This window comes from Martes martes, assembly GCF_963455335.1.
Source record: "Martes martes genome assembly, chromosome: 12".
NCBI classification, from domain to species: Eukaryota; Metazoa; Chordata; class Mammalia; order Carnivora; family Mustelidae; genus Martes; species Martes martes.
The window spans coordinates 12,707,998-12,732,885 of NC_137900.1; the positions used below are offsets into that span (position 1 = coordinate 12,707,998).

Below are 24,888 nucleotides of genomic sequence, written 5' to 3' on the forward strand. Positions count from 1 at the left end.
AGAGATTATGCTGAGTGAAATAAGTCAAACAGAGAAAGTCAAGTATCATATGGTTTCACTTATTGGTGGAGCATAACAAATAATATAGAGGACAAGGGTAGATGGAGAGGAGAAGGGAGTTGAGGGAAATTGGAAGGGGAGGTGAACCATGAGAGACTATGGACTCTGAAAAACAACCTGAGGGTTTTGAAGGGGCGGGGGTGGGAGGGTGGGGGAACCAGGTGGTGGGTATTAGGGAGGGCACAGATTGCATGGAGCACTGGGTGTGGTGAAAAAACAATGAATACTGTTACGCTGAAAATAAATTTAAAAAAAAAATGTTAAAAAAAAAAAAAAAAGAGAGTGAAGGACAAGGCAAAAAAAAAAAAAAATACATTTGAAGAAAAGGTTTCTAATTTTCGTTAGTAAAACCAAACACACATTAAGAATCGATAATGTAGCCAGCAACTTCCACTTTCAAGAGATTGAGTTCATTTAACTGAAACAAGTGGACATAGGATAGGAGGAAGAGAAGTCAGGGTAGGCTGGGGTAGTTAGAGGGTATCAGGATTCATAGGAGCGAACTACTACTGATTAAAGAGCATGCAGATGGAGGACATGGTTTTTTTCAGTCCCAGGGGACAGTAAATGCATCTGTTGGGAGACGTTGTTAACTTTGAGAGATCTTGGACATATAAAAATTGCACGTATTTAAAGTATACAACTCTCTGTTTAGACATATGCATGTTGTCAAAAGCTATCTAGCTAAGTAACTTATCATTTCTACAAAGTTACCACTGTGTGTGTGTGTGTGTGTGTGTGTGTGTGTGTGTGTGTGTAGATTAAAGGTCTACCTCTTAGCAAATCTAGTATACAATACAGCATTAAGTCCTCTTACCTAGTATCACCGTACTCATGGTGACATTACATTTCCAGTACCCATTCCTCTTGTGTAACTTTGTACCCTAATTTCTCCTTTTCCTACCTGCTAACTGCCATTCTTTTCCATTTCTAAAAGTTAAGATCTCTGCACTTTCAGGTTCACTGCAGCATTATTCACAAGAGCCAATATATGAAAACAGCATTTTGAGTTAGGTAAAGGGGGCGGAGAGAAATCAAGGGCTGGATAGACACGAGAGGGCTCCATGTTAGAAGTCTAGAAAGCCAAGTTGAAGAGTTTGCTCTTGATGTAAACACCAAGGGTTCACTGAATATTCTGGAATAATGATATTCTGAAAGCAGAATAAACACCCAGGGGAGTTAGAGAGTAGAGAATGGACCATGAGCTAGGTGGCAGAGGTGCTGAAGAGCTGAACTCCAGTGGTGGCAAGAGAATGGAGAGGAGGAAAAGCACCTGCCTACCACTTCAAAGGAAATGAAACAGATTGCTTTGGCTCTGTCAAAATAAAGCTCAGACTCAAAACCGACCACAGAGAACCAAATAACGGAGGAATTTTTTTTCAAATAAATGACTTACCTACCTGAAGAGCCTTAGGCAGAGGCAAAAACTGAAATCCCAAAAGTTATCACCCACCCATTCTAATGGGTTACTAGAAGAAAGAGCCCTCTAAAAAAGCACACCCTCAATGATCATTGTGTACATAGTAAAGTGATGGCTGGCCTACATATCAGAGTAGCTTCCGCCAACTTTCAGCCAGCAAAATTGAAATGGAGAGAGAAGTAAACATTCAAACAAAAGGTCATCAATTACTTATGACAAATTAGAATCAATAGCGAGTCTGCATAGCCTCGCATTATGCTGCTTATATACGCCAAAGTAAATTTAAATCCAAAGCTGTTTTAGATCCAATTCATTTTTATGTGGCAAGATAATTTAATGAAAACATGAAAAGATGTTATAAAATCTTGCTATTTTAGTAGTAAATAAGAAGTATATAGACTACCCTGAAACTGAAGAAACAAGGTCTTAAAGTGGATCATTTTCTATCACCTGGTTTATCATCTCTTCCAAATCAACTATTCTTTAGTAATTTTGATAACCCTCATCCTCCATACTCAGATATGTTGAAGATGACCTAAGGTCTTATATGGATGTAGCAAAGGTCTATACTCCTATTTCAATCCCATTTGACAGTTATTTCTGAAGTCTACAATCAACATCCCCTTCCCAATTATCTTTCCCTATATCCCTAAATTTAAAGTTTACATTGAAAATCCACTTAACTGAATCATCCCATTTCTAAGAAACAAAAGAACAGTTTTTATTTGTTTCATTTCAATGGTTTCTGTTTTGTAGGAAAAATACTTATTTTAAAGCAAACATAAAGGTGTTTTATGCCTATTTTGTGTTATCTGAGGCAGACACGCCACGCCTTTCCTAACAATGATCCACCTTGCTTTGGCCTCAATTTGAACCTTCCACTACTCTTACTCATTTAAACCTTTTTTTTCTTTTTTAAGAAATGATTTTCATTTATTGAGTGCCTCATGTGCAATGCTCTCTACATACCATATATCCTTTCCATATGATCACCCTACTGGTTATATATATATATTTTTAATTACCATATAAAGTATTATTTGCTTCAGGGGTACAGGTCTGTGAATCATCAGTCTTACACAATCCACAGCACTCACCATAGCACATATCCTCCCCCATGTCCATCACCCAGCCACCCTATTCCTCTCCCCAACACCCCCCAGCAGCCCTCAGTTTGTTTCCTAAGATTAAGAGCCTCTTATGCTTTGTCTTCCTCCCCAAACCCATCTTGTTTCATTTCTTCCCTCCCTACCCCCACAAACCCCCCGCCTTGCCTCTCAAATTCCTCTTATCAGAGAGATCATATGATAATTGTTTTTCTCTGATTGACTTATTTCACTTATGTGGTATACACACACACACACACACACACACACACACACACACACACACACTATGGAATACTATGCAGCCATCAAAAATGAAATCTTAACCATTTGCAATGATGTGGATGGAACTAGAGGGTATTATGCTAAGTGACCCAATTTTTTAAAGAGCAGTTGAACACAAAGCTAGTGCACAGAACCCTGTTGATGAATTCATCCGTTCACTCAAAATTTATAAGCCTTCTCTACCCTTGGAAAAGGTATAAAAAGTTGAAAATTCAATCCATGCTCTCAAAGTTCTCAATCTAATGGGTGGGAGGGAGGGAGAGGGAGAGAGGGAGATAGAGAGAAAGAGAGAGTGAGTGAGAGAACTTGTGGGAAGAGAATTTCCCAGGTGCAGAGAGTGCTTAGTTTCAGGTAGTAAATAGCTAAAGGCTCACCCAGAAGGGCACCCACCTCCCACTTCAGAATGGGAGCTTTGAGGGAATTTTCTAGAAAAGAGGTTGGCAAACTATATGCCTGCAGGTCAAATCCAGCTCGACAGTTATTAAAAAAAAAAAAAAAAAAAAAGCTTTGTTAGAGCACAGGCACAGTATTCCTTTAATCATGTCCTTTGACTGCTTTCACAGTACAATGGTGGATGTGCTAGGTACAACATGGACCTCAAAGCCTAAGACAGTTACTACTGGGACCTTTGCAAATAACTTTGCCAACTCATGTTCTAGAGAAAGGGGAAACGAAGAGTTTGGAGATAGAGTATGACCATCCCAAGTAAGGAAGCATGTGCAAAGATGGCAAAGTAACAAAAATAATGCTTATTTCTAGAAACTGTGTGTGGCTTAGAGTGACTAGAGCATAGAGTGTGTCTGGGGAGTGAGTAAGATTATGGCTAGAGGGATAACCATGGACTGGATCAGAAAGCACCTCATGCTTAGGTAGTTGAAAAATACATGTCCATAATGACTGCCAATTTTTAACATTTGCAATATGCCAGGTACTACAAGCTTTCCCATCCAGTAGCTCAGTTACTCTTTGTAACAGTCACGTGATGGACGACTGACCTTCATTTGTTAAGTGAGCTGGCAGACGCAGAGAATCATAGTGACACCACACAGCTAGTGAGTGACAGGGGAGGGGCTCAAACCCAGGCAGTGTGACTCTTGTGCTCTATTCCGTTCATAAAGCAAATAAAAAGTAGTTATCACCACTAAGTCTTTGGGAGGTAATATCGAAAGAGGTAGGTCCAAAAGGCATCCACACTGGTGAAGAAGCCTAAATGGTCACTATTTGCAGCTGTCAGGATACTACACAAAGAAAACCCTAATTTTACCAATAACGACTAGTAATGAATTCAGTAAAGGTGCAGGATACAATATTCACAGAAATTGGTAGCATTTCTTCATACTAATGAAATTAAATGAAGACAAGCATTTACGACTGCACCGAAAACAATAAACTACCTAGGAATAAACTCAAGAGGTGAAAGACCTGCACTCAGAGAACGAAAATATTGAAAACACTGAGGACACAAACAAATGCAAAGATATTCCCTGCTCGTGGATTGAAAGAATATTGTTGGAAGGTCCATACTAACCAAGGCAATCTACGGATTCAGTGCAATCTCTGTCAAAATAGCAAAAGCATTTTCACAAAACTAGAATACTGTAATTTGTGTGGAACCACAAAAGGCCCCGAAAAGGCAAAGCGATCTTGACAAAGCTATAGTAATCCAAACAGTATGGCACTGGCACAAAAACAGACACATAGGTCAATAGAGCAGAATAGAGACCCAGAAATAAACCCACATTTATATGGTCAACTGGTCTATGACAAAAGAGACAAGAAAATATAACCTGGAAGAGACCATCTCTGCAATAAACAGTGCTGCGAAAACCAGACAGCTACATGGAAAAGAATAAAAGTGGACCACCTTTCAACACTATACACAAAAACACGCTCAAAATGGATTAGAGACCCTAATGTGAGACCTGAAGCCATAAAAATCCTAGAAGAGAGCACAAGGGAGTAGTTTTTAACATATGGTATACCAACATCATTCTACATATGTCTCCTAAGGCAAAGGTAACAAAAGCAAAAATGAACTATTGGGACTTCATCAGTTTAAAAGATTTAAAAGATAAGCTACTAAACAGAAAAAGATATTCACAAATAATCTGAGAAGAGGTTAATATCCACAATATTTAAAGATCTACAACTCCACACCAAAAAAATACCAGTTCAATTTAAAAATGTGTGGAGGACCTGAACAGGCACCTTTCCAAAGACAAATGCCAATAGTCACATGAAAAGATGTTCAACCTTGCTAACCAGGAAAATAAAGTCAAAACCACGATATCACCTTACACCCGTTAGAATAACTAAAATCAGAAAGAAACAGCAAGTTCCTGCAAGAATGTAGGAAAAAGGACCCCTCCTACTCTGTTGGTGGCAATATAAGTTGGTGCAGCCACTGTCCCAATAAAAATAGAAATACCAGGGGCACCTGGATGGCTCAATCCTGAATGTGTGCCTTCAGCTCAGGTCATGAACCCTGGTCCTGGGATCAAGCCCCACATCCAGCTCTCTGTTCAGCAGGGAGATTGCTTCTCCCTCTCCCTCTACTGCTCCCCCTGCTTGTGCTCTCACTCTCTGTGTCAAATAAATAAAAACAAATAATAAATAGATCAAAATAAATCTTTACTTAAAAAAGAAAACCAACAAAAGTTCTATTATAAAAAAAATAAAAATACTGAAGGTTGCTGGGGGGAGGGGGGACGGGAGAGGGTGGTGGGGATATGGACATTGGGGAGGGTATATGCTATGATGAGTGCTGTGAAATGTGTAAACCTGGCGATTCACAGACCTGTACCCCTGGGGATAAAAATACATTATATGTTTATTAAAATAAATTAATTAATTAATTTTAAAAAATAAAATAAAATAAAATAATAAATAAATAAAATAAAAATAGAAATACCATATGATCCAGTAATTCCACCACTGGGTATTTACCCCAAGAAAATGAAAATCCAGACTTGAAAAGATATGCACCCTCTTCATTTATTGCAGCATTATTTGCAATAGCTAAGATATGGAAGCAACCTAAGTGTCCATCAATAGCATATACATAAGAGGTAGTACATATACAATGGAATATTATTCAGCCACAAAAAAGGATGGGATCTTGCCATTTGCAACAACATGGATGCACAGAGAGGGTATTATGCTCAGTGAAATAAGTCAGACTTAAGACAAATACCATGATTCCACTCTCAAGTGAAATCTTAAAAAAAAAAAAAAAAAAAGAACAAAAAGCAGGATCAGACCTATAAATACAGAGAACTGATGGTTGCCAGATGGGAGGGAGTGGGAGACTGGGCAAAATGGGTGAAGGGGAGTGGGAGATACAGGCTTCCAGTTATGGAATAAGTCACGGGAATAAAAGGCACAGCATAAGGAATATAGTCAATGGTATTATAATAGCATTGTATGGTGACAGATGGCAGCTACACTTGCAGTGAACACAGCATAATGCAGAAACCAAATCACTATGTTGTACACCTGAAACTAATGTAACACTGTGTCTCAACCATGTTCAAAAACAAAAAAAGCAGCTAGAACCTATGAAACCCCACAGGCCACTACAATAGAAAGAACATGAGGATTTTCTAACATGAATATAAGACTTCAAGGAATTTAGAACAGGTCAACAAGTCAATGCTTCCTACAAGGAATTTAGAACAGGCCAACAAGCTGATGCTTCCTAAGGTCCAATCAGCAATATTTCCCCTTTCAAAATCCTGAAACACTGGTATATGAAATTCTGACATACGGAGGCTGAGCAAGCCAGTGAAAAGAGCAGCGTTTTGGAATTAAAAATCCAATTTTGTCCTACTAATGAAACCTCTTACAAGTTCAGGAAGGTACACAAGATACTAGTTACTCGGAGCCTTGGTTTGATCCATAAAACAAGGGCTCTAATACACACATCCCAAGGTGACAGAGGATGATTAAAACATCTAAGTTCCTAACACAGAGCAGCTCAATAAAGCTTGTTATTATCATTGAATTTTTAAAGAGAAAGCAGTATCCAACACATAAGAGAAAAACAGGTGTTTTGTAATTGTTGCGTTAATAGATTTTCATTAGGAAGTGAATTTAGCAAGTATCAACCTTACTCAGATTCATTTCTACTTAACAGCATCACATGGGAATCTTTTTAGGATTTGAAGTTATTCCAGGTATTTTTCTCTTACTCATCTCTCCTTTTCCCCACAATTTAATTATTCCCTAATTTCTTTCAAATCTACCTGACACAATCCTCCAGCTCTCCTCCTCGTGCCTTAAGTCAGGCAGACCCTGGTCATCTCTTGACTGGCCTGGTGCTCTAACCTTCTGACTGCCTTTGCTTCTTCAAATATTTTTCTCTCTTCTAGCCCATTCTCAGAACTAGTTGATGGAATCCTAGGAGAATCCTACTCCTCTTACGTCCTCCCCATTACATGGAGCATTCGGTCTGGACTTCACAACCCACAAGCACCATCCCTCCCGGGCTTCCATCCAACCTCCCTGCCTCAATTTCTGCCACTTCCCCACAAACAAGGTTCATCGATCCTAGACTTGCTTGACACCTAGGACACTCTAGACCTAGAGGGAATATCTCCTGTACTTTAAGTCCCTCCTCTAACTTACGCAGGCAGAATCTGTCCATGGACCCCTCCAGTTCCTGCGGTCCTTCCCACAGAGCTACATTTGGGTGTCCTACTTTGTACTGTTATCAATATGCCTGTGTCACACCTAAGCTGTGGTTCTCTCTAAAGCAGGGATTCACTCTCATTTGACCTCACATCTTCAACACCTTGTGTATTTCTTGCTTGATACGAACTACTAATAAATATTTGTGTACTAGTAAATGAAGTTATAATTATTCCTTGTCTGATTGCCTTCGCACGTTCTTCCCAGCATTTAAAAACAACTTCAGTCTGAGGTTAGCAGAATTTAGCACTTCCTTATCTAATACATGTATGGCCCTGTCCTGTGCCCAACGGGATATATAAATGTCAAGGAGAAACAGAATCTTTTCTCCTATGCTAAGTTCCAGGAATTTAGAACAAGGCGGAAGTGATCATTAGACACCAGGTTTAGATTAGGGAAAGATACAAACTAGCTGCCACATCCTTCTAATTCCCAAAGGTATTTCAATACAAATAGATAATTAGGTGTTCTTTTACATGTAAAGAAGATCTTATCCTGAAAATTAAAGCCACATACATAGATTTTTTTTTTTAAGATTTTATTTATTTGTCAGAGAGAGAGAGCACAAACAGGCAGAGTGGCAGGCAGAGAGAGAAGCAGGCTCCCCACTGAGCAAGGAGCTCAATGAGGGACTCAATCCCAGGACCCCGGGATCATGACCTGAGCCAAACACAGCCGCTCAACCCACTGAGCCACCCAGGTGCCCCAGTTTTGTTTTTTGTTTTGTTTTGTTTTAGTTTTTGTCAATGTTGTATGAATCAATAGGGGTCTTTTACCATCAGGAACAGAAGAAGACAAAAGCAAACCACTCTAACAATCATAAATTCAAGTTCTGTTAGAAAATTTGCTTACATACTGAAACCTAATTATAATTGCTTTATAACAAAAATGCCATTTTGTAGATTTCTTCTCTTCCTAATGGTTATTTTTTGCACTGTTTAAAAAAAAAAAAAAGTCTTTATTTCCTGTACCGGGGCTACTTCAAAGAACAGTTATAAATAGTTGGCAGATGACAACTAATACATAGTCAAGATGAAAACATATTTTAAAGGACGCCAAAGGCTAAGAAAACATCTAGGTACCTATTCTTCATTGCCTCACATCTAAGTACAAGAACATTCAAAGTAATAGAGTAAGAACAAGAAAGAGATAACCTTATAGTCACTGATGGAAGGCTTTATTTGTGAAGACAGTAAAAAATTGGTAAATAGCTCCCTACATGAGAATCTCCAGCCTGTATTTTGTTTACTAGTATCCCTAGTGCCTAGGACAATGCCTGGGACACGGGGAATGCTTCGTATCTGTTGGGTAAATGAATCAAGAAATGGATGTAGAGCAATGTAAAAAGGAAAATCATGTAGTCTTAGAGATACTTCTATAGAAACGAGAAATAAACATGAAAAGTTGGCCAAGATTTTCCTCAAGAAATAAGAGGACAGTGAGAAATACTGGTAAAGGGGAGATCTCCAAGGGAAGAAGCCATCTGAAATGTCACTTAAACTTCATCAATCTCAGTACTGAGCCCAGGCCAGTCTTCCTCAATAAGGAAGTCATTTACAGCAGTTCATCAAGAGAAAAATGTAACACAAATGTCCTTTATATATATTTTGTGTCTGTATATATATATAAAATAATATATATATTAGAGCAAATGGACATTCTGCCCATGGTGTAGGGGGTAGGGGAAGATCAATGGGCCAAAGTGTCCTTAGAGATTTAGTGGACCCTCAAATCAACGCAACCCAAAGGGGTTGTTTTCCCATCTTTGTTACAATCAGATCGTCTGTCACTGCCCTGATGAACTAGAACACGTAGTTTCCATTGGCTTAGGGAACTTTCTTTTGGGCTACTGAGTTCTCTTGAAAAATAGAGATGATCATATCGCTGAAGGGATCAAGGATTGAACTCTGACCACATGATGCCCGAACTCAGATGGTCTAGAACCCGCACAGGGATGTGGGTTTAGAGAGATGATTAGGTTTGATGTAGGGGACTCAAGGGCCAGTGTGGGATTTTCAAGAAGTTCTGATCCCCACTGAAGGAGAAAAACTGGCCGGGCATGTGCGTGGAGTCTGGACTATGGACTAATTTTGATCAGAGAGGACTGCCGTGGCAGCTTCAACTCCATCACGCAGGTTATTTTCTCCATAAATGGTTTTACAGCTAGTTCAGAACCTGAAAAACCAACAACCCAGATTATTGAACAGTGAGTATGGGCCAGTCCTCAGGGTTTTGTACAATTTATCTAATTTAACCCTCAACTTTGGAGATAATATAAACTGCCTTTATAGGTAACATACTAGATATTAGATAATACTACAGATAACTTCCTCAAGGTCATAAAATGAGTAGTCATGATCTGTAGGCATGTGGTCAGCAACCCCCCCCCCCAAATAAACCCTTAACAGATCCATCAGTATCCTAATCCCTCTGTATTCGTTCAGTAGGCGAATAGTTCTTATGGGGCATTCTCACCTCCTCCCTGGCTCGTATACAGTCTGCTCACCTTTCACATACTTTTGTGCTTCATATCCATCTGTGGACACATCTCTAAAAACGGCTTCTAAGAATAACCCTCTGCATGATGGAAATTAGGAGTGCACTTGTCGTGATGAGCAGGAGAACATATGGAACTGCTAAATTACTATATTATACACCAGAGCTAATGCAGTACCGCATGTTAACTTGAATTAAAAGCAGAAGAACCCTCTGCTTTGTAATATTCACAAGGCTCAACTGAAACATAGTTTTTTTTTTTACATAATGCAATTAAAAGGTTCGGCTTCATTTGTCCCATTGTATTTCAACTGTTATTTCTTCATGATGTATAGGGTCGCTCCAACCTCTCCGCAAGGCCGCATGTTCTGCGGTCTACAAAGCTAAAAGACAGGGAGATTAAAAAATGATGATACCATTTGAGGTCAGATGCCAGCATTTAAGTAAGAGCATGGAAATGAAATTTTAATAGGATGGATTTTTTTTCCTACATCAATGCCTTATTACAAGAATCTGTTCATCATCCTAATAGGCTGTTGCAAAAAAGACTTGATATCCCCACTCTCTGAACAGCTTCTTCATTGATTACCTTTTAACTTCCTTTCAAAAGGAAAACAGAAGGGGAATATACCGGACAAGCTTCCAAAAAATTAAGATGCTCTTATTTTCTGAACCACTACTTTTAGAAGGCTCACTCTGCCTGATGAGCTGTATATGGCAATCACACTTTCTAAGATGCAATATTCAACAGATACAGTGGTTCACAACAGAACTGAAAATTTTCAGTTGGTATTTTCAGGGCAATTCTCGGCTGTAGGATACGCGCCAAAAAACACACACAGGTCTTGGGCTCTGAGTCTTTATTATCATGCTAGAGACAAAACACTGACTCATGAAGCAGAGAAAACGAAGATTCTTCTTCTGATCATGAATGACAACGGACAGTATCTTAGACAACAGAAATACTCCGTCTGTTTGGGTAAATAAATATACTTAAACTATACGATGTGTAGGAAAGACCATATGTACTTCAAAGTGATAGGGAAAAGAGCAATGTAATTAGAATAGCAAGTTTTTTGGATTGGTTTTTGTCTTTTTTTTTTTTTTTAAGATCTTTGTAGCAGCCTGCATAATGGCACCCAAATACAGGAGGTCCTAATTCATTTCTGGAACCTGTAACTATTCTTTTATTTAGAAAAAGGGTCTCTGTAGAGGTGATGGAGTTAAGGATCTTGAGATGGGAAGGTTATCCTGGGTTATCTAGGTGGGTCCTAAATGAAATCAGTGACCACAGAAGAGGGACAGAAGCCATTTGGACACAGACAGAAGAGAAGGCAACAGGACCATGGGAGCAGAGATTGCTGTGGCTACGAGCCAAGGAATGCCTCGAACCACCACAAGCTCCAAGATCCGAGAACAGACCCTCCTCTCAAGCGTCTGCCGGGAGTGTGGCCTTGCGGCCCCTTAATTTCAACAAGTAATACTAATTTCAAGTTTCTGACAACCTCCACAACTGTGGAAGAAAAAATATCTGTCATCTTCAACTATCAAGTTTATGGTTGTTAGCCACAGGTAACTAAAATGCCCATGATTGTGTCAATACAGCATTACTGTCTATTTTTCATAAATTATGAATAGAAGGGTGATACTAACATATGCTTTAAAGGGGAGACTCTCAAGTAAGTTTCAAAGCTATTTTTAAAAATTGCAAAGGGGGTGCTTGGGTGGTTCAGTCAGTTAAACCTCCAACTCCTGATTTTGGCTTCTGACATGACTGGAGAAAACAGCGCTGTGTGTGGAGCCCACTTGGGACGCTTGCACACGCCCCCTCCTCCTCCCAACCACAGCCCACATGCTCATAAAAGTGGGGTGGTGGGGGGAGAAGGCAAACAGACTTTAAGCAGTCACAAACCTCAGCTGTTTGTGCGGCCATTAAACTCTTAATATTGAAATGGATTCCAGCTTAGAAATGTTGTGCTTCACCTCCCCTCTGTTGCCGCCTTACTGAGAGTTTCCTGTACCCCCCACCAAAGGCTGAGAGACAGAGGTCCTCATCTCTAACAGCCTCTATTTAGGGTGCAAGGATTTTCATAAACACTAAAAATTAAAAAGCATTAGAAGAGTGAAATTTTGAAGAAACTGGGAAGACTGTTTCCAAACAACTCACTCTGAAATTGCATTAAACGAATGGATGGTAGAAAAATATTGCATTTCTATTGCCTGAGGCCTTGGGAGAAACACATTTTTTAATAACCCTGTTATAATATCCCAAGGACTTTTGTTAAGGTATTACTTTCCATTAGTTGACAGTAGGATGAGAACTGCCCTTCCCAATAAATGAATTTTTTATTGGCTTTTAGTTCACAAAGAAAAAAAAAAGAAGGACCTATGCATTTTACCTAAAGAATCAAAGAATTATCTGGGATTTCAATGTCAATGAATAATTTAGATCAATGTAAGTCAATATACCTTAGAAGAGGTATTACAAGAGAAGTTAAACACAGTAATGTGGTTTTTTAAAAAGTTTTAAGAGATATAAATACGGACAAAGATTTGAAAATCATGATCATTTAATCTTACCGTCTGCAACAACACAGATGGATCTAGAGAGTAATAATGTGAAGCAAGTCAGAGGAAGACAAGTACTATATGATTTCACTCAGAAGTGGAATTTAAGAAGCAAAAGATTAAAAAAAAAAAAAAACTCAAATACAGATGACAAACTACTGGTTACCAGAGGGGAGATGGGTGGGGGGATGGGTGAAATTGGTGATGGGGATTAAGAATATACTTACAGTGATGAGCACTGAGTTAAGTACAGTGCTGTCGAATCACTACATTATACACCTAAAACTAATGTAACAATTATATGTGAATAACAATAGTAGCACCTGGGAATAAAAATTTTTAAATTGGATAAATTTAAATTTAGGTTGGTTGGTAATTTCTTACCATCTATGTTTTTTTTTCTATTTTAACATTTTTTTCCCCAAATAGCATGAGCTAATTAAAGATAAGGGTTTATCTTATTGTTTATCATGAGTAAAATATATACTTCGTTTCCTTGGATAATTTCCCCATCCTAGATCATTTTTGATAGATACAGTAATTTTTATGGCTCTCATAGAACTGGACTCTTTAAAAATGTAACTATTAAGTTACATGTATTTCCATGATAATTAAAATATTTCAAATACGCCTTTACATAAGGTCTTTTTAGGGGCAGCTTGGTGGCGCAGTTGGTTAAGCAACCAACTCTTCTTGGTTTAGACTCAGGACATGATCTCAGGGTCAAGCCCCATGTGGGGCTCCGTGCTCACCAGACTCTCCTTGAGATTCTCTCTCCGCCCCTTCTGCTCATTCTCTAATTTAAAAAAAAAAAAAGTCTTTTAAGGATAGTGTCCACCTTTACTTTTGTCAATGATATTGAAGTACAATACAATAAAGTGCACCCCATTTAAGTGTTTCAAAGAGTTTTAATAAGATTATACACCTGTGAAACTACCTCCCTAAGATATACAGTATTTCTTATGCCCAGAAAAAATACACTATTTCTTATGCCCAGAGGCTTTATTTTGTCCTTTTCCCAGATCATGGAACATTCACCCCCAGCCCTAGGTAATCACTGATCTGTCATTCTAAACTGGTTTTGCCTGTATTTTCATACACATGGAACCATACGATGTATACTCTTGTGTCTGATTTTTTTTTTCATTCAACACCTCTAAGACTTCACTATACAGCTGTACGTATCCATTCATCCTTCCACTGCTGCACATTCCATTATATGGATACACTACACTTTGTTCATCCATTCACCTATTAACGAACATTTGGCCAGTTTGGGGCTCTTACAACTAATCTTTTCTATGAATATTCATAGCATGGGCTTGGGTGGAGATAAATTTTCATGGGGGAATATCACAGATATACTGTAAGTGTTTAATTTTATGCAAAATGGTCAAGCTGTTTTCCAGTGTTCAGAAGTGTCTATACCAGTCTATGTTCTCACAACATATGGGAGTTTCAATTGCTCTACCTCCCTGATGACTCAGGGTATTGTCAATCTTCATTTTAGCCCCTCCATTTGGTGTGTATCTGTACCTCTTTGTGGTCTGGGTTTATATTTCCCAAACATTGAGCATTGGCGTTGAGCATTGGCCATTTATAGATCTTTGTGAGGTCCCTGTTCCAAGCACTTGGGGAGCAGGGACTATAACTTTTGTTGGAAGATATATACCTACAGTCTTACACAAAGCTTGTCCCATGGGCACTCAAATGGTGACCACGTCTGTTGGTATTCCAAAGTAAGATTACATAATCCTAAAACCTGTGTCCTCATCTAAGTTAGTATATAAAGAACCTACAAGAACCAAGTACTGGGGGCACCTGGGTGGCACAGTCAGTTAATCATTTGCCTTAGGTTCAGGTCATGATCCCAGAGTCCTGGGATTAAGCCCCGAGTCTGGCTCTGTGCTCAGCTGGGAGTCCCCTTGGGATTCTCTTCTCCCTCTGCCCCTCCCCTGCCCTCGTGTGCTCATGCCCTCTCACTCTCTCTCAAAATCTTAAAAAAGAAAAAAAAAAAAAAAGTACGGCCAGGAGGTATGCCATCATGGAAAAGACAGGAAGCGAGGCGATTCTAGACTGAAGAAGCTGGAAGCTCAGCAATTCTCAGAAGATACAATCCCATCAAGACACGCTTCTGTTGAGAGCCAGGCATGTGGCCACCAGCGTGTTCTCTCACCTTCCAAAAAGGGAGCCTCTGCCTAGGCTTTAGGTCTCACACCTGCCCCAACCACCAGGTGTTGGCGGGACCCTCACGACCACCCGAGCCAACCGTATCTACGGTATTCATGTGTTAGGGAAAGGAAAAAAGGTCCAGAGTGCTCAGGAACTAATCACTCTCCACTACTGAAAGTGAAAGCTCTCAACCTATCAAAGTCCACCGAGAATGGACTCTACTCCCCTATTGAAAGGGATCCCTGAAAGGCTCTAACAATGCCATTTGTGTGCATAAGTGCTTTAAAAGCCATAAGGCACCTAGAAAATATTAACATTTCACTGCAAGGATATTAACTTAGAGAGGAAATCTTTGAAAACACACAGATGCAAACCTAAGGAAAATAAAACTGAAAAGCACTCATAAAATGGATAATGCTGGGTTTTACTTTAAGGGTTTTGTTCATCCTTACACACCCTCTACTTCCTAGGGCAATTTTTCTTCCAGAATAACTTTCTGGACTAATAAACAAAAGGCCTTCTTGATAGGATTTAATCATAATGATAGTAAGATGTGGATCTTTGTTCTGACTTCTGTTAAAGAGCATTTCCCCACCCAAGGACCAAGAAGTCAAATGACTGTTCAAGGTTTCAAGGTTGAGAAGTTAAGGTATATAAAATACACCATATTTTCTAGTGGTGTTTTTTTTTGTTTTGTTTTTTGTTTTTTTTTTTTTTTTTTCAAACTGGTTGGCTTCTTTTTGGTCTGAGGAATTCAGTTCTCAGAGAATTTATTTCTAAGCAAACTGAAGGGGAAAAAAAGGTATCAAGTCAGTTAATTTCTTTTGGCTACAAATCTTAATGTGCTTGGATTGTTATAAATAAGTAATAGCAAAAGAGAAAACATTCACAAAAGATTTGTAGCCAGAAATACAGGACATGGGTGCCTGGGTGGCTCAGTCGTTAAGTGTCTGTCTTCGGGTCAAGTCATGATCCCAGGGTCCTGGAATCAAGTCCCGCGTCGGGTTCCCTGCTGCATGGGAAGCCTGCTTGTGTTCCCTCTCTCACTGTGTCTTTCTCTGTCAAATAAATAAATAAAATCTTAAAAAAAAAAAAAAAAGAAAAAGAAATATAGGACATAAGATGTTTCCCTTAAAGTTCCGGTATCATGTGAATATAGTTAATGCCTTTGAACTATATACTTAAAAATGTAAGATATACATTAAATGTTACCATTTTACCAACAAAAAAAATTAAAATATACTATTAAAAAGTTCCAATATACAGAGAGTTTGGCTTATGTCCTTCCTGTAATAAAAGTTTGATGATTTCTGTTCCATAAGTCCTAAGGACAACAATGCTCCTAGACAGGAGTTCAGATGCAAAAATTGGGTCTAATTCTGACATTCTGAACATTAAAGTTTCACCAATTCAATGAAATCCAAAACTACTCTATCCAATCATGAAGGTACTGGTAGTAGTCAACCAATCATAGACCAACTGGTTATGTATTTGACATGTAAAATGCTCTACTACAGCTTGTTTTAAATAAAAATGCTCATTGTTTCCATATTGGAAATCTTCGTAAACATTAGCTGCTCTCTTCCACTCCCATTACTCTTCATGAGAGGAGTAGGGATCGTAGACATCATGGGGCGGGTGGTATGGGTGCAAAGCCCAGTAGGGAGGGGACAGGCAAAGGAGAGATGAAAGGAGATCAAAGGAAAACACGGAGGACAAAATGCTGCAAACATAATCTCTATGGACCGCTTTCCCCTTTCAAAGAACCTCCTATTACTGCCCTCCAAATCCCGCTGCAGCCATTGCCACAACCATGACGCCGAAAGGAAAAATGGAGAATCAGCGGCAGACCCTGATGGGAAGAGTAGGAAGAGACTGGAAACGAGAAGGATGGGAGGCCCATCGGACCACCCAGCCTTCCGGGCCCTTCCCCCATGGCCAGCGGAAAGCCTGGTGACCCCAAGTCAGCCCCAAACTGGAATCCACCCACATGCCCACCCTCAGGAGAATGGATACATAAGGTTCAGTGTGTGCAGGCAATGGGATACTACATAGCCATGAAGATGAATGAACTCCTGCTGCAGACAGCCTCAGTGAACCTCGCCAATGCCAGGCTGAGCGGAAGGAGCCGGACAGAAACGGATGCAGAGGCTCTTCACGGAGGTCCTCCAGGATCAAGGGGACCAACGGTTCCACCACTACTGAGTCTCCCACTCCTCCCTGGGGCAGAGGCCCCATTCAGGGAGGTCCAGGGGTGGCCCATATGGCCATGGTTGGTGGGGGGCCAATACTGAACCTCCTTTTCCTGGACCACGCCACAGGGGTCCTTCCAAGGGAGGCTTTCACAAAGAGCACAGAATTCCTCCAAGGCTCAAAAGTTGGTCTCTTATCAAAAATACCTGCTGCCCCCATCAAAAAAACCCCGAAATCTTGCCATATCCAACACCATGATGGAACTAGAGGGTATTATGCTGAGTGAAATAAGTCAATCAGAGACAGACAATTATCATATGATCTCTCTGATATGAGGAATTTGAAAGGCAGGGCGGGGGGGGGGAGGTTGAGGGGGGAAGGAAGGGAAAAAATGAAACAAGATGGGATCAGGAGGGAGGCAAACCATAAGAGGCTCTTAATCTCAGGAAACTGAGGGTTGCTGGGGGGTGAGGGGGTAGGGATCGGGTGGCTGGGTGATGGACATTGGGGAGGGTATGTGCTATGGTGAGTGCTGTGAAATGTGTAAGACTGATGATTCACAGACCTGCACCCCTGGGGCAAATAATACATCATATGTTAATTAAAAAATATATATCTGCTGCCCAAGGATGGCCCCCAAGTTATGGAAGATGAATCCAACCGCCCTGTCTGTCCACACTTTGCCAAAAAGGACCACTGTTGATACGAGGATCTCTGTGCCTTCTCCCACCTAGGCATCAATGGACCTCTGTGAGACTGTGCCTTCCCATCCAGGCTAGAAGCCCTCTGACCTAGTGGCCATATGCTTTCCTGTGGCCCTGTGATGGCTACTGTGGGGCTGTCCCACCCACCACCCTCAGTCAGTGACACCCACCCCCATCCGCCACCTCCCCAATTTAGGGTCCAGGGATGTTTTATCACTGGTGCCCAGTGTGTGGGATTTCATCTGATCCAGCCTTCAGAGACTTGCCTTTAGGACCCCATCTTTGCTCCCTTCAACTGCCTCCTGGATCCTCTTCCCCCCTCACCAACTGACTACTGAACAGGAAACCTCTTTGGTGCTATTTCTTATACATCCGTCCACCCAGGTCCCAGTACTGCCCTCGATTTCTGAGAGCTCTGGAGCAGTTTCCTTCTTCTAGCTGCTTGTTTTAAGTCCTTTCTAAGTGAAAGCCCCTACCCCCAAAGTTGCCAGTTGCCCTGCGAAACTTACCAGGTTAACATGGGCCGAGTATGGATGACTGGTGCAGAGTCACTCCCTGAAAGGCCACTCTCCCTGCCTTTGGATTTTGCAGTTTCTGCGGCAGTAGCGTGATCCCTGCCACTCTGTGCTTCAGGAAACTGTGCATCCCCTCGTACGTGTTAAGAAGAAAAAAAAAAAAAAAAAAGGAGCCTCCTGCTTGTTACCAAGTTCGTCTTACATAAACTTCTCCCTTCTTTCAGTAGAACGTTTGGAGCAAATGTGTAGAATGTATTCTGAAGGGAGTCGTAAATGGATCAAGTACCACAGAGCTAGGATAACGCAACCACCAACTTATGAAGGAATCGGGACTATTCTAACATACCGAAAGGGAAACAGAAAAAGCCCTAGTGTCAGTGCAGAAGGACAATGGGAGAGACAGACCATCGACACAGTTATAAGCTGACATGGCAAGCAAGGCCATGTATTACTGACAGCATGCTTTATTAAGAGCAATGCATTACTGAGGACAACAGTTTTCCACCCCTTGACCCAGGGGACCCTTCTGCCTTTGAGATCCCTCAAGCTCTGTTCACTACTAACCAAGTGGCAAAGGGTTGGACTCCTTGTCCACAGGCCCAGTTTCCCAAGGATTCACACTAGTCACTTTAGGAAAACCTAGGGTTTCACCAGAGTCTGAAAATCACTGTCCCCTCACTCTCCACAGACAAGGGGATCGGTCAGCTTTTTCTAGTAGCATTCCTCCAAAGACTTCTAAAGGAGCCAAAAACATTTCCATCGTCACAGAAATTAAAAAGGGACTCTAAACGAGACACATTTGGCTGAACTCATGTCATACTGCTGCTATGCTTGGTTTCTTAGAAACAGTTAGCTTTGGGAAATTATTCAGCTGATAATTAAGACACATGGATAGCTGCTTCCCAGTATCTCGAAACCTTCAAGACAATGTTGATTATAGCAACTCACAGACCTTTGTGTTCAGTGGAGATTTAAGAATTTTCAAATCTTTATCGGCTCACCACACATCCCCAGTAAGACGGAGGACCTCTGAAGTGCTCCCCTAGGCAATATTACCACCTTAAGATGGACTATGGACAATGCAAAACCTGCTCTTGAAATCCCAGCCTGGTCAACCCAGATGCATTCCGTGATGAGCCCCCATACAGCGGTTCTTCCGTCTTGCTCAGTTTCGAGCGCTTTTGTCTCAGTCTGCCATGGCTTGTTCACCACACAAAGACCCGGGAGTAGACCATTTCCCTGTGAGCAACTTGCTTTCATGAACATTAAATTCACTTCTCAGGGTTTGTAGCAGTTTCGCTTTGACAGGTAACTCTAAAAACATCAGCCCTAAAGAGCAAAGATTCAAAATGGCCAGGAAAATAAAAAGTCCTTAAATAGCCATTATTTATGAAGTGCCCTTTAAGAACTGATCCAAATTTGCCACTTTTGTTTAAGAGTGGTGTCCTTCTGAGACTATCTGGGAATGTGACCAGAATCCAGGAGATGCAAACCCTCCACCTAAATGATGAAGAAATCAGGCATTTTCCAAATAACCACACCTTGGTTTTCTCGATTTAGGGTCACCGTTCTCTACAGAACAGGTTCCCAAAAGTAAGGCCTGGCACCACAAAACTGGGGTAAGTTTGCTTTCTTTCAGTATTTATGCTCCTTACTAAAATTCCATAGATAGGAAACATTATGTTTTCCTAGAAACAGAAGACAACATACAATATACCTTTGTTGGGCCATGAAACGTCACACTCTGAAGAAACCCAGAAGGATGATTCAGGATATTAACATTCTAGAAAGGGCAAAGTTTCACCTAATCCACTTCACAATGTTTCTCTGCTAGGTCTGACAGTTTATTTCTTCCTAAACTTAGCCTCGGCCCCCAATTTCATAACCCTTAAAGTGCAGTTTTCTTAACAAGGCTAGAACTATTCAAGTATCAACCCCGCCTTCCCGTGACTAACCTACTTCCTTCATTTGCTTTTCCTCCCAATCTGGTCATGTTTCCACCTCATCTGGGACAAGCTGACAAAAGGGGCTGAATGGAATCAGACTGGCTGGGCTTCCAGACCCTGACTGCTCCCTACGGCACAGGGCACAGCTGGACAGTCTTCCAACTTCCCAGGTCTGCCTTTTACCTCCCATCCGGAGCTGAAGTCCCCCGAGTTCTTGAGGAGCTCTTAGAGACTACCGACTTTGTAAGTCACACGGTTGCTTACAGATGGTTCCATGCACAATGTTCTGTGAAAGGAGACTTCAGCACTGTTTTCTGCTCTGCATCAGCAGCCCTAAGTCTTGATTTGCTTTTGTGTGTTTATCCTCTTCAGCGAACAGCCATTTTGTACCTTATGGCAAACCAGCTACCAAGTCTTAAGATCTGGGTTCAAATTCATTTTTTCCTCCTCGACAAAACTGCAGTAAACTCCTACAGATGACACTTTACATTCTCCTCCCCTTGGGTAAGGCAAGGCGAGAAAGGAAGTATTCAAGACCGGTTAAATAATGCAAATATAAGCAGTGCCGTAAGGCAGGGAGGGCACAGCTACTTCCAGTGTTACGGACGGTGACAGGTTTACGCCGGCGACCTCTCCTCAGAGTCCACCCTCTGTTTTACAGGTGTCCCTCCTCCTCCATGATCATCCCCTCCCTGTGTGTGGGATCATTCCCATCAGGGCACAAACACGCCGTGGTCCTGTTCATCTTCAAAGACCAAAGGAAGCACCGTGACCGCATACACCCCCCGGGGGTCCAGCCCATTTTTCTGCCTTGGTACATTCAACTTCTCAGAACACCAAATACACACGCCATCTCCACCGCCTCACCTCACTCCTCAGCCCACTCCAGTCTGGCTTTGGTTCCTGCAATGAAACGGCTCTCAGCAAAAACACCACAAATCTGAACTGCGGAGGACAGGAGGACGTTACGTGTCCTCGTTTTTCTTGCTATTCAACCCTCTCGGTCACTTTCCTCCTGAAGGACACTCCTCTCCAGGCCGCTGGGACATAATTACCTGTGTGCATCTCTAGTTCTTTGTTTCCCTCAATAGCCCTTCTACTAAATAAATCCACAGGGGCTTTTCCTAAGCCCCCTCCTGGCTCTGTGCACAGCCATCTTAATTAACAACCTTCCTTTCCCAGGTCTTTAATACCATCCATAAGCTGGGAGCATCTAAGGGATCTCTAACTCTGTCCTCTCCTCTGGACTTGTCACATATGTTCAATGTGACACCATCTCAAAATCTGCATGTTCAAAACTGGACTCCTGACGTTCCTCCAAAGCCGGATTGCCTCCACGTCTTCATGATTTCTGTGACTACCACCACCCACCCAGTTCCCCAAGCCAGAAACCTGCTGTCCATTCTTGGTTCACTGGTCTCTCATGACACTCACATGCATCCCAGCTGCAGACCCTACTGCTTCTACCAGCAAAATAGAAAGTCCCTTTCTTCTCATCACCACTGCCACCAACCTAGTCGAGGCCATGAGCATTTTTTTTAAAGATTGGAGAGAGAGAGCGAGAGCACCAGAGGGAGAGAGACGAGCACACCACCCACTGCGCAGGGAGGCCAAAGCCAGGCTTGATCCCAAGACCCTGAGATCATGACCTGAGCCAACAGCGCTTAACCAACTGAACCACCCAGGTGCCCCAGAGCATTTCTTACCATGTTTTCCCGCAACAGCCTCTCACTTACTCCTTTGTCCCTCTGAACGATTCTCTACAAACCATCCGAAACCAGATTTAGCAAAAGCTGCCCTCTCACATCATTTCCCTGCTCAGAACTCTTTTTCAGTGGCCTCCCTTCGCACTTAGAATAAAACCCAGACTTCTTCTGCTGGCCCACAAAGGGCTACATATCTGGCCCCAAGATCCCCCCCAATTTCATCTCCTGGCACTCTTTACCCCATTCTCTGGCTGTAGCCTACTGGCCTCCTTTTAGTACCTCAAACACGTCGCAGGCCCTCCTGTTTAAAAGGCTGTCCTCTCCACCTAGAATGCTGCTACCCAAACTGGACTTTCCTCCCCCTGAGGTTGGCAGCAACTTAAGTTACCTTTTCTGGGAGACTTTTCCTGGCCTTGCTCCCAAATCATACACCTCATGCCAGTCATTTCCTTTCCCCGCATTTTGTGTCTCACAGATGTTGGCTGCATCTCTCACTAGATTGTGATCTGCACAAGGACAGGATGAGCCCAGCACCTAGGACACTGCATAGCACTTTATAAGCAATCAACAAACATCTCTTCAACACATTGGCTTTAGAAGGCGGTAAGAAATGACCCAACTACACTGGGGAGAGCAGTCAGCTCTCCAGCCCTGCCAATGCTTTTTTCTTAGGGTTGGTTTGGTTTTGTTTGTTTAATTGCTGTCTACCCTATGCCAGGCACAACCACAGAGGCTTTCATGGATTATTTTTCCTGAGTTTTCAAAGGAAGGATTAGTTAGCAAACTGCACATATCAAGAAACTGAGCAGCAAAAGCAAAAGCAAGTCGCTCATCACGATACAGAGTGTCAGGGTGAGAATTCAAATGTGACTCCAACTCCAGATCTTTTGAATCTCTGATTAACCCAGAGCTGGCTTCACGGGCCAGAGACCTATTTAGCTACACAAGGCCCAGTCTTCTTTAATGCGCTGGAACTGCTGTCTTGAAATCATAACAGTTTCTGAACAGGGGCCGTGCATTTTCATTTTGCACGGGCCCCACAAATTACCTCGCCATTCTTAACTCTACCACAGGTTTTGTCGTGAAGAGCTTCCTCAATTTATTCCTAGTAGTTTGGCATTTCTTACACAGCAGAATTTTGGATCTAAGTAAACGGAGTGATTTACCACTGCATTCACAGCTGTAAGACATTTAGTAGTGTTAAGGAAAAGAAATTTCCAGACCTAATCCCAGAGGTAACTCACTATTTCTTTTCCTGTCTTGAAAAATGTCTGCTTATCTCCTTTTTATAGGTCTGCCATTAAGTCGGAGCTCATTCTTGAATAAAATATTACCTTCCCACCTTGACTCTTTCTAATCCCATGAAACTAAATTATTTTCAAAATTCTTAATCTAGAACCCAATCAAAGGCTTTTTGGTTAGCCCATTATTCACAAACTCGCAAAAACCACAAACAACCAAACTAATTAGATACACCTTAGAGCAATAACATCGCCTTACTCACTATATTATTTTTCTTAAGCAATCAATGATTCTATCTGGACCGTGGAGTTTTCCATATGCCTTCAAGGAAGATAATGTCGCTTACCTGTCCTGCAGCCTCCTGTGTCTTAACTCTGATGTCCTTATAAACCAGAAGTCCTCGAAGCACACTGCCTAAAGCAGCACCAACTCCAGCACAGAAGAACTTGCTTGAAATGCAAATTTTCAAATCATGCCTCAGGTCTGTTTATTTAGAAACACCGGAAGGTGGGGCCCAGGGGAAGGTGGGGCCCAGGGGAAGACGGGGCTGGGGGGAGGACATGGGCCCAGGGGGAAGGCAGGGCCATGGGATGGCGGGACCCATGTGGGGGAGGGGGCTTAACAAGCCCTCCAGGTGATTCCAATATATGCTGATGAGGAGAACTACCAGCGCAGGTAAAAGTTATTAAAGTCATCATTCCAAATTCATCGAAATCACCTGGGGATCTTTTCAGGGTCGTTTTCCCAGCCTTGCAGGGAAAGATAGTGTCCACAGGCATGGTGTCGCCAGTCCAGTAATCTGTCTTTTTAACCCCTCCCCAGGTGTTCAGAGGCCAGCAGCTTTGGGAAACTTTTCTCTAATGCCGTGTCTGTTTCAAATCAGTGACACATTTTGATGAACAGTTTTATTTGCAGAATTCGTAGATAAGAGGTGGTTGGTCTGTTCGTTTATCTCACTGATGTATCTATCTCTACAGACCTTGACAAATCCAATCTGAAACTACTTGTTCTGATGCTTCTGGCATATTTCAGCAGCCAAATTGCCACTGAAACCAGCCTAAAAGTCTTGCTTGGTGAAAAACACAGAAGGCATGAACAAAAAGATATCCTCTCGTGGCGGCTTTTCACCCTGGCGCACCTGTGGAATGCATTATAATCTTCAAATTGTCCCATGTTTTGGTAACTGGCCTCTTGACTTAGTCTCATATAATGAACACTTCAAAGCAGATTTAATAAGCTCTTTAATGAGGACCCACTATGTGCACAGTACTGCACCTCACTGGTTAATCATATTTTCACCCCTGCCAGAGGGAAACTAGAATGAGAAAAATGAGAAAGTACTTTGACTAAATATGTATCTTCACCATCCTCCCAATCTTTCTTCCCAAATTTTCTTTTATATTCTTCACAGGGATCAGAGTAAAATTTTCCTCCTAAGAGCCCATCTGTCAACCTCTACTCCGTATTTCAGGAAAGTGATGAGTGAAGACAAGAAAAAAAAGAATAAAAGAAAAAAATGCCCCACATTTTCTTCTATTCCCTCCATTTTTTAAGAGTGCAGAATATAGTGCCAGGCAGCCTGATTTCAAACCTCAGCTCAAGGGCATTGTGCGAATTCCTTAGTACCTCTGTGCCTTAGTTTCCTCATCTGTAAAATGGGTACAATGAGGTTATTATAAGGAACAAATTATTCAATATACGGAAGCTTCACAGGGCAGTTTCCGGCACATGACGTTCAATATGTGTGACTGTTAACATTCCCACATCATGGCTCTTTGCAGCTGAA

General features: G+C 41.6%; 1 protein-coding gene and 1 pseudogene across 7 annotated transcripts in view; one reads left to right on the forward strand and one right to left on the reverse strand.

Moving 5' to 3' along the window:
• The window catches only part of LOC308352939 (proline-rich protein 3-like), a 265,599-nt pseudogene extending 247,856 nt beyond the window's left edge, over window positions 1–17,743 (forward strand). Inside the window, exons 3-5 of the transcript in view lie at window positions 16,665–16,749; window positions 16,933–17,208; window positions 17,618–17,743. The product of the transcript in view is annotated as a proline-rich protein 3-like (transcript). The remainder of the gene's footprint in view (window positions 1–16,664; window positions 16,750–16,932; window positions 17,209–17,617) is intronic.
• TRPM3 (transient receptor potential cation channel subfamily M member 3) overlaps window positions 1–24,888 on the reverse strand; it is a gene marked incomplete at its 5' end in the record, with an annotated part of 786,868 nt that overhangs the window by 745,711 nt on the left and 16,269 nt on the right. The gene's annotated exons all lie outside the window — the stretch shown is intronic.